At 40.8% G+C, this 18,201-nt stretch overlaps 1 pseudogene; it reads right to left on the bottom strand.

Annotated features, from left to right (window-relative positions):
* Window positions 1–15,910: 15,910 nt before the first annotated feature.
* On the bottom strand, window positions 15,911–17,551 carry LOC145036147 (RING-H2 finger protein ATL46 pseudogene; annotated as a pseudogene).
* Window positions 17,552–18,201: the final 650 nt, after the last annotated feature.

Raw genomic sequence — 18,201 nt, 5'->3', positions numbered from 1 at the left:
CTCATGTCCAGCCTCGTTCCTAGGGAACTTTGTAGCGACTGCCAGAACCTCGAAGTGAATATACTATCTCTATCGGAAATAATAGATATAGGAACACCATGCAGTCGTACGATATCCCTTATATAGGTTCTTGTGAGTTTCTCCATCTTGTCAGTTTATTTGATGGGCAGGAAGTGTGCGGATTTGGTCAATCTGTCGACGATGACCCAAATGGTATCAAGTCCACTTGTTGTCTTGGGAAACTTGGTTATGAAGTCCATCGTGATCCGCTCCCACTTCCATTCAGGTATCTCCGATTTTTAAAGTAAACCGGATGGTTTCTGGTATTCGACGTTAATCTTTGCGCAAGTAAGGCATTTACTTACGAAGGTAGCAATCTCTGCTTTCATGCTAGGCCACCAATATATCTTTTTAAAATCCAGATATATCTTATCTGAACCTGGGTGGACGGAATATCGAGTGTTGTGTGCTTTGGTCATGATCAAGTCTCTGAAGCCACCGTGTTTCGGTTTCAGATTCGGTCCATGAGGTAATAAGCTCCATCACCCTTGACTTCCAAGTTTTTATCCATTCCTCACAGGGATTCACCCGCCACATTTTCAGGTTTCAAAGCGTCGAGCTGAGCCTCCTTAATTTTTGTGATGGATGCGAATGGATAGTCATAGTCAATGTATTGACTCTTTGAACATAATATTCTTTTCGACTTAGGGCGTCTGCTACCACGTTGGCTTTACGCGAATGATAACAAATTTTGCATTCGTAGTCATTAAGTAGTTCGACCCACCGTATTTGTCTCATATTGAGCTCCTTCTGGTTGAATATGTGTTGTAGGCTTTTGTGGTCTGTAAAGATAGTGCTCTTCGTACCGTACAAATAGTGTCTCCAGATCTTTAGAGCAAAAACAACTGCTCCTAGCTCCAGATCATGTGTGGTGTAGTTTACCTCGTGCGTCTTCAGCTGCCTTGAGGCGTAGGCGATGACCTTACCTTGTTGCATCAGAACACAACCGTGCCCTTGGTTGGATGCATCAAAATAGACCACGAAGTCTTCTATTCCTTCTGGGAGGGATAGTATCGGTGCGGTGCATAAGGCTCGTTTCAGCGTTTGGAACGCCTTTTCTTGTTTCTCTTCCTAGTCAAAGGCCATGCCCTTCTGGGTCAATGTCGTAAGAGGTTTTGCAATTCGTGAGAAGTTATGTATGAATCTGCAATAGTAGCCAGCGAGGCCTAGAAATTGAAGAATTTATGTGGGCGTCTTCGGTGCTAACCAGTTCTCAACAACTTTAATTTTAGAAGGGTCTACGTGGATTCCTTCTTTGCTAACCACGTGTCCTAAGAATTCTTCTCTTCGGATCCAAAATTTGCATTTAGAGAGTTTCGCATAAAGCTTCTCTATTTGTAGGGTTCCTAGGACTTGTCGCATATGATCACTATGTTCCTCCTCACTTCAAGAGTAGATAAGTATGTCATCGATGAAGATGATGACGAACTAATCCAAGTAAAGACGACATACCCTATTCATCAAGTCCATGAATATTGCGGGTGCATTGGTCAATCCGAATGGCATCACTACGAACTTGTAGTGTCCATAACGAGTTCGAAAGGCTATCTTCAGGACATCCTCCTCTAGTACTCGCAATTGGTGATACCCGGATCTTAGATCAATCTTTGAAAAGTAGCTCGCTCCTTGCAGTTGGTCGAATAAGTCGTCTATGCGAGGTAGGGGATAGCAATTCTTGATGGTTAACTTGTTCAATTATCTGTAGTCAATGCACATACAGAACGATCCGTCCTTCTTCTTCACGAATAAGACCGGTGCTCCCCATGGTGAGAAACTTGGTCTAATAAAGCCCTTGTTGAGCAGTTCGTTAAGCTAACCAGATAGTTACTGCATTTCGGCTGGTGCTAGACGATAGAGTGATTTGGCCACTGGGGTAGCTCCTGGAACTAAGTCAATTTTGAACTCGACTTGTCGTTGTGGGGGTAACCCTAGTAGTTTTTTGGGAAAGATGTCAGGAAAGTTGCGTACTACTGGAATGTTCTTCAGGTCTTTCATTTATTGGCTCTTATTGACAACGTGAGCAAGGAATGCACGATATTCTTTACGTAAGTACTTTTGGGCTTGAATACTTGAGATGATATGAAGGCTCATGCCAGGTTTATTGTCGTAGATAATAAGAGTTTTGTTAGATGGTAGATTAAGGTGAACAACTTTTTCATGACACATGATGTTAGCCCGCTGAAGACTCAACCAATCCATTCGAATAATGACGTCGAAACTCTTGATTGACACTGGTATGAGGTCAATTAGAAATGAATGGTTATCTAGCGTGAGGGTATAACCCATGTAAATCTTGTTAGAACTCATGGTCTTTCCATTAGCCATTTCTATGACAAAGGTTTCTTTTAGTGCTTGCAGTGTTTGATTAAGTAAGTGTTTAAAATTTTGGGCCACGAAGCTCCTCTCCGCCCCACTATCAAATAGGACACATGCATATGAGTTATTGAGGAAGAACGTACCCGTGACTACTGTGGGGTCTGCCATGGCTTCATTGTGGCAAATAGTAAGTAGTCTCCCTGATCCTCCCGCATTCCCGGATTTAGCGTAGTTTCTTTTGAAGTGCTCTATCTCACCACACCCATAGCAGGTCTGGCTTACTCCTGCACCAGGAACCTGGGTGATGGGTCTAGTGGTGCTTTTAAAAACCGGATAGTATGGCCCTTCCGGTCGTAGTTGGTGAAATGCATTTCCCGGCAGGGGTCATTGTGATGGAAGTTGCACTTAGTGCACTTGGGTAGACTCCCTGCATATGGCTTTGCTGGTACTAGGGAAAAAAGAGTTGTGGAAGCACGGATAACCACAACCTGTTGGCTCTTGGAAGAAGGTTGAGCTGACTTGCCCTTATTTCGGTCCCTGCACTTCCTCTTGTTGTCGTTCGCTTTAGCTGGTGCTGGGACATCAGTTGTAGTTGTTGTTGGAGGAGGGACCTCGTGATTGATAAGCCTTTGGGTCAATTGTTTGGCAATATCAAAGGTTGCAGGGTTTGATGCTAGAATGTTCCCTTAATACGGGGGTACGAAACCCCAAATGTACTTCTTGATTTTCCTGCTTTTTGTGGGGACCATATTTGGTCATAGAATCACCAGATCGTTGAATCTAGCTGTATAGGCCACTATGTCGGAACCTTTCATCTTAAGGCTCCAAAGTTCCTCTTCGAGCTTCTACACCTTGCCCCTCAGGAAATACTCTTTTGTCATTAGGTCTTTCAGTGTCTCCCAACCAATAACATTAGCCACTACCAGTGTGAGTGACTTGACATGGCCATTCCACCATGTCAGGGCCCTTTTAGAGAAGGTACATGCAACAAATTTTACTTTGCTTCCTTCGGGATAGGAGAAAATTTCAAAGATTGCTTTTGTTCTTTCGATCCATTGGGACAGTGCAATGATTCCTCCGGTTCCGTTGAAGAACACTAGTTTGTAGCTGATGAAGTCTTTATAGGTATACTCCCATATACGCGATTGGCTTTCACCATGGTTAGAGTTGGTGCCCGTTCCAGCTCCACTGGCACCACCAAAGTTTACTTGAGTCATGGATGTGGTCACAGCCGCAGTCACAGTAGCCTGGAACATTGCCTCATTAAACTGCGGAGGGGTGGTGGTGGTGGAGTTTGATTTACAAGCGTGCCTCTGTTCGGACGCTTGTGAGGCGACATCTTTTACTGAAAGTTTATGGAAATGATGATAATAGTAAGAATCGATTCTAGGTATGATGATAGTGATCCATGGACTAAATCACCATAGCCCAAACATTAGAATCAGTGTATGATTGGAATAGAGACACATCAATAGAGTAGGGAAAACACAAGGGTATAGACTTTCTAGTAGATTAGCTAATTGCCAATATTACTAGTATTAATGATGTAAATGAGTTTAGGAAAAATGACTTAACAGTAGGTCTTACATCAAACCATATAAGGGGAAATGTTGACAACTTAGTAGTCTAGATAGTGTACTACAGGAAAGTGCTACATAGATCATAGATACAAAGGCTATTCCTTAAACCAAAAGGGAAGACACGTAGAGCATCTTCTACCGGCGATGGGTACCCCTCAGGTGAACCCTCAAGCTTTCCAGTTGACGCTCCATGTCGAGAAGATGTCGTTCATAAACCCTCTGGCGAACCCAGAGTTCTATGACTTCATCTTGAGTTGCAGCAAGCTCTTACTGCAGTGCCTCGTGATCTCTCCTGGACCTCTCACGAGCATCTTCAAGATGAATTGTGCGAATGGTATGCATCCTCGCAGTGGCATCAACTTTCATGATTCGATGGAGAGCTGTCCTACCCTGTATTTTGTTTCATGCAACTCTGCAGACCAGGATTGGCAGAATCCAGTCTGCTGAGCCTCCTTCGCTCGGGTAGTAAAAGCTTCGGTCTCCATTAAATGGCATGGGATGATTCTGCTCTTGGCTCCATGTTTCCAAGCTTTCTACCCACACAGGCGTCGGGCCTTGAAAAGCTGGACGAGGGTTAGGATTTGGGGCATGAGCCACAGGGGGTAGGTTATTGACTTCAGGCTCGGAGTTAGAGCCATCCGAAAAGCCTTCAGCGTGGTGATCATCCTAAGGGATTGGATGATCCTCTTCTGGCTCTGCTTCAAGCCATCCAACATTGCCTTCGTTTGGGAAGTACGGGTCGCCAGGAGGATGGAATCTAACCATGATATCTATGCAAGAAAAAGGGTATAAGAATCTTATATAAACAAACGTACTACTTAAGATAATTATAAGATGATCTGTACCAGTTACTTCAATACCTGAATAGTGCATACTAGTTATATGAAATCAAAATAGGATTGACCTTCGAATAAGTGATCCTAACTCCAAATCCACAACCAAACAAGGAACATGAAGTAGAGCAAAGATCACAGATTCTAAGCCTATGACACCTTCATCACATATAATCTTAGTGTATCCACTTAACAACTATTGACCTACTCGTAAAGACCTTTTTAGTTCTCAAATAAGTAATTATAGTAACACAAAATACTCCTATAGTATTTTAGGTTATTTTTCTGTTTCAGTGTTCTCATTGTAGTAGTGTTGGTAAGTTTTTAGACTTGTTGCAATCTCACAACCATTCTTGGGCATATGCTAATCACTTCTCGAACCAACATAGTTGTAACGACCAAAAATTTCAACAAAATTTAAACTTTTCAAAAACATCCCAATTCATTAAGTTATTACAAAAAGGTTTTCAATACATTTATTATCAGAGTATTCCCAGGTCCATATCATAAAACATAAACACGAGGAGCGGTACGATCACGCCTTTGCCTTGCCACGGTCTCCTGAAGAACCTGAAAAACATTAAACTACAACTGTAAGCCCGAAAGCTTAGTGAGATACCCCCAAAATATCAACCACATATACCATACACATAACATGCTATTTCATATCGAATCACAGAACAACCATGCATATCGGGTCTACTGTGAGACTGGTCCGCCGTGTTGGGCCTTCAGTCCACCTGGTCCACCCTCCGAGTCCAGTCATGTCCCTCGAGTCTGCAGTGTGGTTGGTCCGCCCGCACCGGGCCTTCAACCCACCTGGTCCACTCTCTGAGTCTACAGTATGACTGGTCCGCCGGCATCGGGCCTTCAGTCGGCCTGGTCCACTCTCCGAGCCTCGGCACGTCTGGTCCGCCCTCGTGGGGCCTACAACCTATCCGGACCGCTCATTGGGCCTTCGGAACAACCGGTCCGACCTGGGTATCTTGGCCTACAGCACGAAGCAGGACCCGCCTCAACCCAAATCCAGTCCAAACAACCATGTGCGCATAAACATACAATCACATAACAATTCATATTCAGTCAAACCGATCTAGCAGATCACGTAACACAACATACTCTAACAGGATACCGCCCTAACCGGTCACTAGCATAGCATCATCCTATATACCAGGATACAGACCTTAACCAGGTCTCTAACGAATACCATCCTAACTACCCGGATGCAAACATATCAAAGCAATAACATAACAACAGATACCCGGATCTCAATCCGATAAAGGGCTGGCCTTGGTGCCTTAGACCCTGTTGATATAGTGAGGATAACTCACCTGACAACTGCTGACTGAAAAGATAGATCACGCTGCTCCAACCTCCGACACGAACTCCAAAACTGATAATACCAAAAGACCGACCTCAATAAATACCAATAATTACCCAAATACCCCTGGAAGTCAACTGGTCAACTCTTGGTCAAGGTCAAATTCAAAGTCAACCTCCTGACTGGCTCTACTTGCCGAGTCAGCCTGATGACTCGCCGAGTCTCTCAATTCTGAAAATCCCATCTCAACTCACTGAGTCATCCCTTGACTCACCGATTCTTAGCTTAACTAGAAAAGGCTAGGACCTCAAGATCAGACTCGCCGAGTCCAAGAACAGACTCGCTGAGTCTATGACTATCTTCAACCTACTCGCCGAGTTGATCTTACAACTCGCCGAGTTCCAGCCTTTCTTCAAGAAACTCGCCGAGTCGACCCATGTGACTTGCCGAGTACCACCGGGTCTGAATCCATACAGAGGCTTTCCAAGCCATGCAGATGATCCAAACCATAGATCTACCCCTCCTATGGCCATCCATCACGTAAAGTGGCAATCTTTACGTGAATCCAAGGAGATCCAGGCATTTTCACTCTAGGGTTTGGGTTGGGACAAGATAGCTCCATCAATCTATAAAAAACAGGGACCTTTATCCATTCTAACCCTTCTCCATTCTAGATCTGAGGTAGCAACCTCAGATCTAACCTCTATACTCCAATACATCAAAAGATATAATCTCTCACACCTCCAAAAATGATGAATCCAGATAATAGCAGCTCAAACAGTGAAATAATACCTCAAAAGGAAGCTCCAAGATAAGGTTAATCCGAATCCTTGCAAAGCCCTTTGATCCAAGTCTCTTCTACTTCAAGATTTCTTCAACAATCACTTCCCCAAGCTCCAATTGCACTCAAATCCTCCACAGTCACGTATCTAGGGTTTCTGGACTTCAAGGGAGATCAAAGAGGCTGGGGAGAGGGTATAATGTCCTTTAAATAGGGCTCATCCTCCGGATTTAGGGTTTTCTTCGCACAGCTCCTACTCGCTGAGTCCAGCTTTGGACTCGCCGAGTAGGCCACTTAACACGCGACCTGAGTCGCGACCCTACTCGCCGAGTCCACCCATGGACTCGCCGAGTTGCCCTTTCAAATTTACACTTTTAGCCCTTCAACTCTACTCTTGATATTCCAGGATGTTACAATTCTCCCCCACTTAAATTAGGCTTCACCCTCTTAGCAAGCGACAATTCAACTTCTAGAAATTCTCTCGCATTACAACTCCTGGCGTTAACCCAACCAGGTTCCTCAAAGCACAACCATAGAAACCAAAACTCACTTTCTCCTTTCTCGCGGTGTCATGACCACCGTCACAAGCCTGCCACCGGCTTTACCCTCTGATAACCACACCTAACAACTGAGTACCACCCATGATGCAACACTACTCCAAATCACAACCATCACTCGACCCATATGAGCCATCAAATAACTATGCACCACCGGATTCCCGATCCGAGTCCAACTCTATCCATTCCATGCTGACAGAAAGACACATTCTTCAGAGCAACTCCCACGAGTTCTCCTTTTGCAATCACCTGCACATGCTGAACTAGCTCTAGCACCCTCGGGTTAGGAAAACCTAACACATTGACGACCCTCAAAACATCCCTCAGGATGAACCACTACTACATACACAATTCCTTGATCAGAGTGAGACTGGGAGTCCAAGACTCCATCCCTGTATCCCTTCCGGGCCTGTCGGTTCTGCACACGCGGAATTCCTTCCGCGACCTTAGCAAACATCCCATCCGGATGTGTTTCCATATCACCGCCGTACACACTGCGCAATAACCATAATGAAAACACTTCAGTCATAACTTCACACTACTGATTTCACTTCTGTGACTTACACTCCCTCTCGGAGTTACATTCCCTTTCTTTTTCCTTACCAAGGAGATCCACTTGGTAGTCTTGACACTACCATAAGCGCCGCGGTGCTCACCTAATACTACACCATTTTCCTTATGACATAGCCGCTATCCCATGTACCATACATACCCTGAATCCACTCGCGAAGACTCTCAAGTCCATGCACTACCTCCACTAATCTTGATCAATATCCGGGGCCAGACCTTACAATGCTAACATATCGCGACATACTCAATCCATTTTCTAGCACCGATCTAACGACTCATGCAGAGTCTTCAGCATGACTGGACCGCCTTACCAGGCCTTCAGCCAACTGGGCCACTCTCATAACCTTCAGCAGACCTGGACCGCCCTCCAGGGCCTTCAGTCTGGCTGGACCGTTTCCCGAGCCTTCGGCCTGACTGGTACGCTTACCAGCCTTCAGTCTATCCGGACCGCTCGACTAGCAATCAACAATCCGAGTTACTCCTTCGGGAAACTCCTCCCATGCATACTGTTCTAGCCCTCTAGGGGTTCCGAAATCTACCTCCATCCCATATACTCAGTCACGGCCCGATTCTAGGCCTTCCACAATCAATCGCTCTTGGTCTGTATCCCGCCCCACATGCTTGCCATTTACTCATACCAGCCAATGCCCTTGGCTGTCCGGGACACTACTGAATCCCATGCAGCTAAACAACCTTTCATACTCTTCGATCTTCCAGAGAATTCTCCAATTCTCCCCCACTTAGAGCACTGACTATCAATCACCGTTCGCCATCACCGACCTCCCTCAACAACCCTTCACGACACATACTCTTTCACGCGAACCGATTCCCACTAACACGAGCAATCTTCACAGATCACACATCAACACTGATCATTCCGGACTTGAAAGAAACTCAATCTTCAGCTAACCACTCCTCAGACTGCAGATGCTACCCGATATCCAGACCAACACCCGATTCCCACGAACAACCCTCATGAAGGATAACCAACGAAATTTCTAACACTAAGCCCATAACCATGCCATAACCCTCAAAACTAGAGAATACAATACCGAAATCCATGCAACAAGACTAGCAGATAAACAATACTCCACACTAATCATAAAATAATAAGACATCAAGAAGAACATACCCGCAGCTACATCCGACACTGCCCTGACCTCCTCCGCTGTAAGCTTAAAAGCACGACCCTGAGCCCTTGGGGGCTCCGCTCCACCCTACCCTCCACCCGTGATTCTCAATGTGGCTGGTGCTGGAGCCTGCACCGGTCCTGCAGTAAGTTGTGGACAGTTAACCCTCAAGTGCCCAACCTGATGACAATGATAACATATCCTAAAATTCCAACTCAGGACTGCCTGCCGACAATCCCTAGCATAGTGCCCCTCCTTTCCGCACTTGCGGCACGCACCACCGGACCGACAAACTCCAGCGTGACATACTTTTGTTCTGTCTTTGTGACACTGATTTTAGTATGAATGCGTGTATGCATACTTAGTTAAGTATTTTATTATTTAAAAGTGTAAACTCTTGATCAGAGAAATTTAATCCCGTTGTGTTTATAGTTTGTAAATCTTTTATGGGTTGATATACTCGATTCACTTACCAATCTATCACACCCCAAAACCGTAACAGCGGGAACGTTCTGGGGTGGAGGACGTCATGTACAGTAGCACAATAAGGCATAATAGTAAACAAGCAAGCAACATCATCCATTGCATTAATAATATAATTTTAATACAAGTGTGTTATGTATAGTATAAACGACATAAAAAATGTTAATCAAAATAAGAGATGAGTCTAGTATGTGCTCCGTATTCTCAAAAGCTGGCATCGGTACCTGTCTACTAACGACCTAAGAATACAAGTTATTTTGAAAGAGAGTATCAGCATAAAATGTTGGTGAGTTCATAAATATTTAGTTTCATTGATGTTGTAAAATGTGTGTTGAAAATGTTCTCATTATAAGTTTGTAGTCAAAAGTTTGTAAGTGTTTACTTGTAGTAAAATGTTCGTTGTAAATATTCATAAACTGTTTGTACAATTTTTGTATCTTCCTAGAAAATCCCATATATTCTATTAAACTGTAGTCTTCTACCAAGACCTAATGTTCGGTTTGTTTGTTTGTAAGAGTATATATTTTCCAAGTTAGGCTATCGTTATCAAAGTATAGTTTCTACATTATTGTTTTTATGTGAAAACATTTCAAGATAAATGTATTAGGGAAAATATTTTAGTACTGTAGTTTTGTATGTGGAAACTACCTTAGTACTAATTACCTTAAAGCCAATAAATTATAAGGTAAGATGAGATTAGTAACCATACTGATTTACGGCTGTAGAACAATACGACCCGCTGGCGTCGAAATAAATGTGACATTTGTCACCCCTTGGCTTGGTCGGCCAGGGACTGTAGCTAACAATAATGGTGCGGGATAGTCTGTCCCGTATAGATCTATATACATAATGCCTGCTCTCCCTCCAGGAGACTCTGGTTAGTAACATGACAACTGTGAAATCCACATCATGTAGAAGTAATCTCTTATTCTAATAGCTATGTTGGGGTATGTTCCTTCTGTTTACTTGTAAATGTATATGTATATGTTATCTTCTCTCTACTTATATACGTATATGTTCTCTTCTCTATACTTGTCTATGTAAATGTTCTTGTTTGTTCCTTGTAATACTAAGTTATGTTTTTTTTCTCATCATAGTATATTCTTGTAATAGTAAATTGTGATCTTCTAAACTATACCTATTATAGTTTACTTGAAGTGTTGTTTGTATGATTTAACATATTTGCATACCCTTGCTACTCCAAAGGCATGGAACTGAAGTAAAACCTTTATATCTAAACATATATACCTAATATATAACTAAGATTTCAACGACCTTCGGACAAATAATAGGTACTCTAAGTCCACAACCAAACAAGGAACAGGAAATAAAGTGAGCTATCAGTCCTGAGTCTTTCAAATCCTATTTATATAACTATATACGTATAGATATGTTTTTGGACAATATAAGTAAAAGAGTTTGAATAAATAGTTTTTGTTTGAAAAGGATTTGATAAAGGAGTTTTGAAAACGATGTTTGATAACATAGTTTGAAAGTATATGAAGGCCTATCTGTTCGTTCTAGTTATTAATCACATGTGATTGATATAATAACTACAATGTTTCAACTTGTATTCCCCCATAAAAGCATTTAAAATCATTTAAAAGATAGGTTAAGGGGTATGAACTCACTTGTATTGTGTAACTTGAACGAAAGATCGATATAGGATTGTTGGGTGTCAATTGGAGTCTTGAGCACAAATGAATCCTATTTAACATATAATTACACATATATGATTACATTTAATGTTATTAACGACTAATGGTGATAGGGACACGCCTTAGGGACATAAAAACACTTAGAATTTAGTATTACCAACACTTATGGTTGCACATAAGGGGGTGTATGGCCCTATATTAGAGTGTAAGGCCACACAATCAAGGGTTTTGTGTGTATGCGGCCAAGATTCAGAGCATGTTGACCGTCACAATACAAAACACGCTTCTCCACCTTTAGACCAAGACTCTGTATAAGACCTTGCAACAATCTCTCATCATTTATTCCTTCTGTCATGGACATGTAGTCGGATTCAGTTGTAGACAAAGAAACTGTATCTTGTAACGTTGAATTCCAATTGATGGAACATTTGAATAAAGTGAGTATGTAGCATGTTCGTGACCTGCGCTTCAACAAATCACCACCATAATCAGAGTCAGCATATCCCACTTGGTGACTCTTTGTATTAGCTCCATACACCAAGAAAACATTAGTCGTTCCCTTCAAGTATCTCAAGATCCACTTTACAGCTTCCCAACGAGTCTTACTTGGATTACTCAAAAACATGCTAACCACACTAACATCATGAGCCAAATCAGGTCTATTACAAACCATATCAAACATGAGACTTCCAACAACACTTGAGTATGGAAACCTGCTCATGTACTTCATTTCTTTATTAGTAGTAGGTATAGTGTTTAGACCAAGTTTATAGTAAGCCACCAATGGAGTTTCAACTGGCTTGGACTGATCACAATTAAAGGATTGCAGAACTTTCTCAATGTACTTCTATTGAAAAATACACAACCACCCTTCTTTTTCTATCTCTTAGTATCTCCATTCCAAGTACCTTCTTTGTTGCTCCTAAATCCTTCATTTCAAACTCATTATTCAGGGTCGCCTTAAATTCATTTATTCCAGCCATGTCCTTGGCTGCGATTTGCATATCATCAACACATAGCAACGTATATATGTAGGAATCTGGTGATAATTCCTTTGAGTCAGCACAATTGTAAAAATGGTTCTGAGTGTAGCCATTAAGATCATGAATGAATCAAGTCTCTTGTACCATTTTCTTGGAGACTACTTCAAACCATACATGGATTTCTTCAGCAAACATACATGATCTTTCTTAGAATCAAGGTACCCTTTTGGATTGGACATATAAATATTTTCTTCTAAGTTTCCATGAAAAAATTTAGTTTTCACATCAAGCTGTTCAAGCTCCTGATCAAATGCACTCACCATGGTCAAAAGAACTCGAATGGTCTTGTGCTTCACAACCGGTGAGAGCACCTCGTGATAATCAATTACTTCTTTCTGAGAAAACCCTTTTTCCATCAATCTTGCCTTGAACCAAGCTGGTTCAACTCCTAGTATCCCTTCCTTCTTCTTAAAGATACATATGCATCCTACTGGCTTTGCTCCCTTTGGCAATGGAACAAGATCCCATGTTTCATTCTTCTCTAAAGATTGCATTTCTTCATTCATGGCCATAAACTATTCATTTACTTCTTTACTCGCCATAAACTCTTTATACGATTGAGGCTCCTTAGTGTAAGTGTCTTCTCAAGTTGCTAAAGCCTCTATATTGTTCAATGTGACTCGGGCATTTGGATCATGTTCATGCAGCATTTTGAGCACATGGAACTGAATGGAGCACCGGATCATGTAAGAAAGGAATAGATCGTCTGACAAAGGCGCAGATCAAGTGCCAAAGGAACGAATCATATAGAAGGGGGTTTAGAGCAACTGGAAGAGGTTTGGAGCACGTGGGAGTGATATGGAGCATCAAGGGAACCTTGTTGTGTCATATTTTGAAGGGATGGGCCAAGAAGGATGCTATTGCGCCAAGGTATTCCTTCTTGCGCCATTATTCTCCCTATTGAACCATGAGTGGTTCCTCTTGCGCCATGAGGATCCCTCTTGCGCCATGATGTACTCTTGTTGAGCCATGAAGTATGCTCTTGCGCCATGCATGCCCTTTTTTTACCATGTATGTTCTTGTTGCACCAAGGTTTTGTTGTTACTCCAATCTTGATGTTCTTGTTTGAAGCCTGTTGTGCCATTCATACACTTGTTGCGTTGTCATGGTGCAAGTTGGACCATCTTGGTCCTTGATGAGCCAAGTATACTATAAAGTCCTTTATGATGCTCAAGAATGTTCCATAAGATGTTGCATGGCGGAATATAATTGGTTGCCTCCATTCATGGGCCTATGGGCCAATGGGCTTGGCCCATTAAGGTTTTAGGTTTGATCCCTAAAGTATAAATAGGGATGCATGCTATGTCATTTTGTATCTTGAATTCTAGAGTGATAGGAGAATCTATGTGTAATTGTACTTGTAACCTCTGTTTGAGAGTTCTGAAATAAAAGAATACTCTTCTCCTGCCCGTGGACGTAAGTCACGTTGACCGAACCACATAAGTACTGTGTCTTGTGTGCTTGTAGTTTTTTTCTAGTTATCCGCTTTACTTCCTAACAAGTGGTATCAGAGATACAGTCGTAGCCCAAATGATATGGTTTTCCTCAGTAATTCCTGGTCCAACAAATTTGATCCTGAAGTCTTGTATCGAAAGTCTTCTTGATGGCCCTAGGTCAGGTGAGCATGTCTTGAGAGTATCAACGGTATGAAAAAGGGTTGGATCTGATGAATAGTCTTTGAAGGGGAGGCCAAAGGCAGAGCTTGGGTTTGAGAGGAGGATTGTTGGGATACAAACCCAATCCTACGTCAGTTAAAAGAGAAACTATATGCTAGGATATAAGGCAATTGATAATCCCTTCTATCACCAATTGGTTTTAGAAAATGGATCCCCATTGTTCTTCTATGTTGATCATGGTTGGGCTAGTAGTGATCCTAACACACACACACACATATATATATATATATATATATATGTATATATATATATATATATATATATATATATATATATATATATATATATATATAGATAGATATATATCACATTGTTGGATGAAAACCCTATGTATCACACTAGGTTTCTCAACCTAACCCACTCATTGTATATGCATTACGGGTAGCGATGTTTAGACTGCTGGAGACTTGAATATAATGCTGAGTGAATGAAGAGAAGACATGCAAATAATATTCATGACCGTTAAGTCTTTACGATGTTATGTATGTGATGTATCGATTATGGCATCATTATGATTTTTATTATTTGAGACACTCATCTGTACTCAAAAGATTTTAATGTACTAAGAATTTCAACAATAAGTAATATTAGTATTATTTTTGAAAGTGTAAAGAATTTTTCTTTTTTCGGTGTTGAAAATTTAGGATGTAACATATATTCTTCATGATAAACCTCATACACACATGCACAAAATCAATCTACAAAATCATCTACGATCCACTCATATACCTTTAAGTACTCATCTAATGCATCAAATGCTATACCGTATCTTAAATATCTAAGCGCAACGACATATTTTTGTATACCACTAAAGCCTATTCTACCTCTAGCATCAGGTTTTTGCTTAAACTAATCATAATGAGGCTCTAAAGCATTACTGATAGGTAAATATACAACCTTATTTAGACGGAAACAACGTTCGAATGTCGCATCATTATAAAGACAATTATCGGCAAAGTAATCAGGTACCAATAATATATGTGCGGCTTGACGATCTCGATCGACAACAACTCTTGTACGCATAACATCCATATGTTCTTCATTATATATGTGTTACGCAACATTAAAGAATGTCGAGATAAATTATCCGTCGTCATCTGAATCAAAATTTGTAAAAAAAAAATTCATAAATATGATTTTTTTAGAGAGTACAAGAAATGAATGGTTTAAATGTGGTTTAAAATGTACGTAAGATTTATTTAAATGCTGTACTTACATACGTAAGGTTATTTATTTATTTGTTTTTAAAAATTTTCAGCCTTTCGACGGCTAATCAATGGGTCAAGGAGGAAGAGTATTGATTGGTCGTTTTCGATCGTGGAAGGCACCACAAATGACAACAACCACTTCCCACAACGAGACACTGGGATGCTGTTTGTGTTCACATAAACTAGGGGGCTCTTGTCAATTAGTTACCTACCCAAGAAAACCGAGAAATCACCTCCTAGATCCTATTCTTATCAGCCCTTATCCCTATGATCGGAGATCACCAAATTTTGCATTAAGCCAAGAAGTTTCATCATTTGATCGGGCTCCTTACACCCTCCCTCGTCCCGCCCCGGGAGTGGGGTGGGGGTACCTCTTTGAACGTATAAGGACCACACATCAACCAAGTTTTATATGCATAACTCTTTTTTGGATTAAATCTCTAAGATAAAGAGACTTGGTCCACTTAAATGAGGGAATACAGTTCTCATCGAAGGGTCAAGTAAACATATGAATAGACACTATTTGGCAGTGCATTGGGTCTAATATAATAATATTCACAATGTTTTGGGAGGGAAAGAGAAGCAAATTTCAGTAATAAAATAATGTTTTTTGAGCACACTTTGTCATGTTCAATAAAGCAAGCCATATATAATAACACAAAATCATTCAGCAAGATCACAAGAAAAAAAAAGATAATAAAAAAATAATCAATACTTGATGATTACTTGGCCCAAACTTCCACATTCAAACAATTATACAACTCTCTCAGCATGATGTACAAGTCACTTTACCATAAACAATGAACTAAACTAACGATGAAAATTACTAGGATTCAACTTTCTGATGGTAACCTTACATTTTCCAGAACTAATCATATGGGTACTAAAGAGTCTTGAAATTTATGTTGATCTTTCTTTGACCAAAGCCAAATCTTGGATACAGAAAAGCTTTCACCTTTGCTTCTACTACTAATTTTCTTTCCATCACTACCCCCGTCAACTGAGCTATTCCCCTTATCTTTCTCAATACCCAAATATTTTTTTCCAATATTACCCCTACTAGGGCAAAATCTCACCTGTAACTCCGAGTTTCCCACCACATACTCATAAGATCCCATTGAAAAGCACCTTCTTGCATCAAGATTACTGTTACTAGTCTCCCCCACTTCTTTCTCATCTCTTTTCTCACCATTTGTGGCTCTAAACTTGCCAAGTCTAACCGGATACACCCACTTTTCATTCCCCCCTCCAGATTGCTTAAAATTACAAGATACCCCTAACACATGATCATCTTCTTCCCTTGAATCATCATGGAAGTCGAAGACTGGATTTTCAACCGAAAATCCAGGAGTAAAAAGCGTACCTCTGCATAAAGGACAACTCGAATTTGAAAGCAACCAAGTGTCGATACAATGAATGTGAAAAGCATGGCTGCATAAAGGTAGCAACCTTAGCTTATCTTGTTCTGAGAATTCACAAAGACAAACTGCACAATCGAAGGGCTCTTTTGACCCCATTAGTTCTTTGTAAAGAAACAATGGGAGAGCGTCAATGAAAGCTTGGTCTAAACCAGAATCATGTAAATGGAAGAGCTGTTGTAGTTGCCTCTCGTAGGCGACATCATCGTTATCGTTACTTTCTTGAAATCTTGAAGATTGATGATGAGAGTTTGAAGATGATGACGATCTTTTCTTCTTCATGAGGTATCTTGCAAGAAAGTGAAGTAAACAACAGATGACGAACACAACTCCCAATACAATCACACTGTTTCTAGCGAAGATTATAGATGAGTGAGATTTATGGTTACTGGGAGGAGAAGAAAAAGGAGAAAGGTTTTGTTTGATGAGGGGTTTGATCCGGCGCATGTTAGTAGATATGAAATGCTACAACAATCATCAAGTTTGGAAGAGTTTTCTTGGAGAAAACTTCTGTGTGTGTGTGTGTTTGAAGGGTGTGAAGTGTCAAGAAAGGGTTTTTAATTGGTGAGCATGTTCTTGGATCAACACCCAATTCATAAACTCAATAAACAAGCGATTCAAATAGTGTTTAGCTGATATTACAAGAAACCCACTTTAATAAATATAAGGAAAATGCAATTAAACCCAGATCTTAAAGATTTAGCTTACCCATATCATACGTCACATGTAGCACCAATTTGACATTATTGACGAGTGGATTAAATGCTTCTTAGTTATATTGGCTTGAAGAAATCTTGAAAAAGATTTTTTTTGGTTTAGGGGGGTTGAGTGAGAGATTTGAAGGGATATTTTAGCTTTCCTCTTTTATATCGGTGAGTCATGAGTGTGCGTGCGTGAGAGTTTGATTACTACCTGGAAACTTCCAAAAAGAAATCTTGTTTAGGCCCATGGCCATAGGTGGCAACAGGGAGGAAGTAGGATCCCAAGGGTAATTATGTAATTTGACATAGATTGTGATCAGGAAGGAATATATGAGGTCTACAAAAAGTGTACTTTCATGGGTCTTAATTCTTAACATCTTACCCTTAGGCCACCGATCACTAGTTGGGCTTCTAAGAAGATTGATGGATTTGTTAAGACCTATACGATTCGTTACTACTTAGTAGTCTACAAAGGCTTGGGCCCATCTAATTAGCCCAAACCACCAAATGTTCAATTTGTGTCATCCGCTCCTTAGTGCGACGTCACTTACATATGTCAGAATATGAGTATAGTCGTTTACCAAAAATGTACGTCGACAATTGAGATGAAAAAAATGAGTTGGAATGATAATCGAGAAATTAACAAGTTTATTGCATGGAATGTCATGACTTATTCAAATGCATAGAGATTAAATGAGTTGCATCAATCAATAATCCATATGTCTGTCCAACGAGAATCCATATAATGTGGTTAAGAAGTATAAGTTGTAATGACCTATTGTGTTTGTAATCATTATAAACTAGAGGGAGGTTGTTAAAGGATATAATACCAGAAGGTAGTCACTACAATATCTTTATTAAGCAAA

The sequence above is a fragment of the Lactuca saligna genome, chromosome 3 (assembly GCF_052625555.1).
Source record: "Lactuca saligna cultivar CGN05327 chromosome 3, ASM5262555v1, whole genome shotgun sequence".
Lineage (NCBI taxonomy): Eukaryota > Viridiplantae > Streptophyta > Magnoliopsida > Asterales > Asteraceae > Lactuca > Lactuca saligna.
The sequence above is the reverse complement of the archived record's forward strand: the minus strand, read 5'-3'. Positions and strand labels throughout refer to the sequence as shown.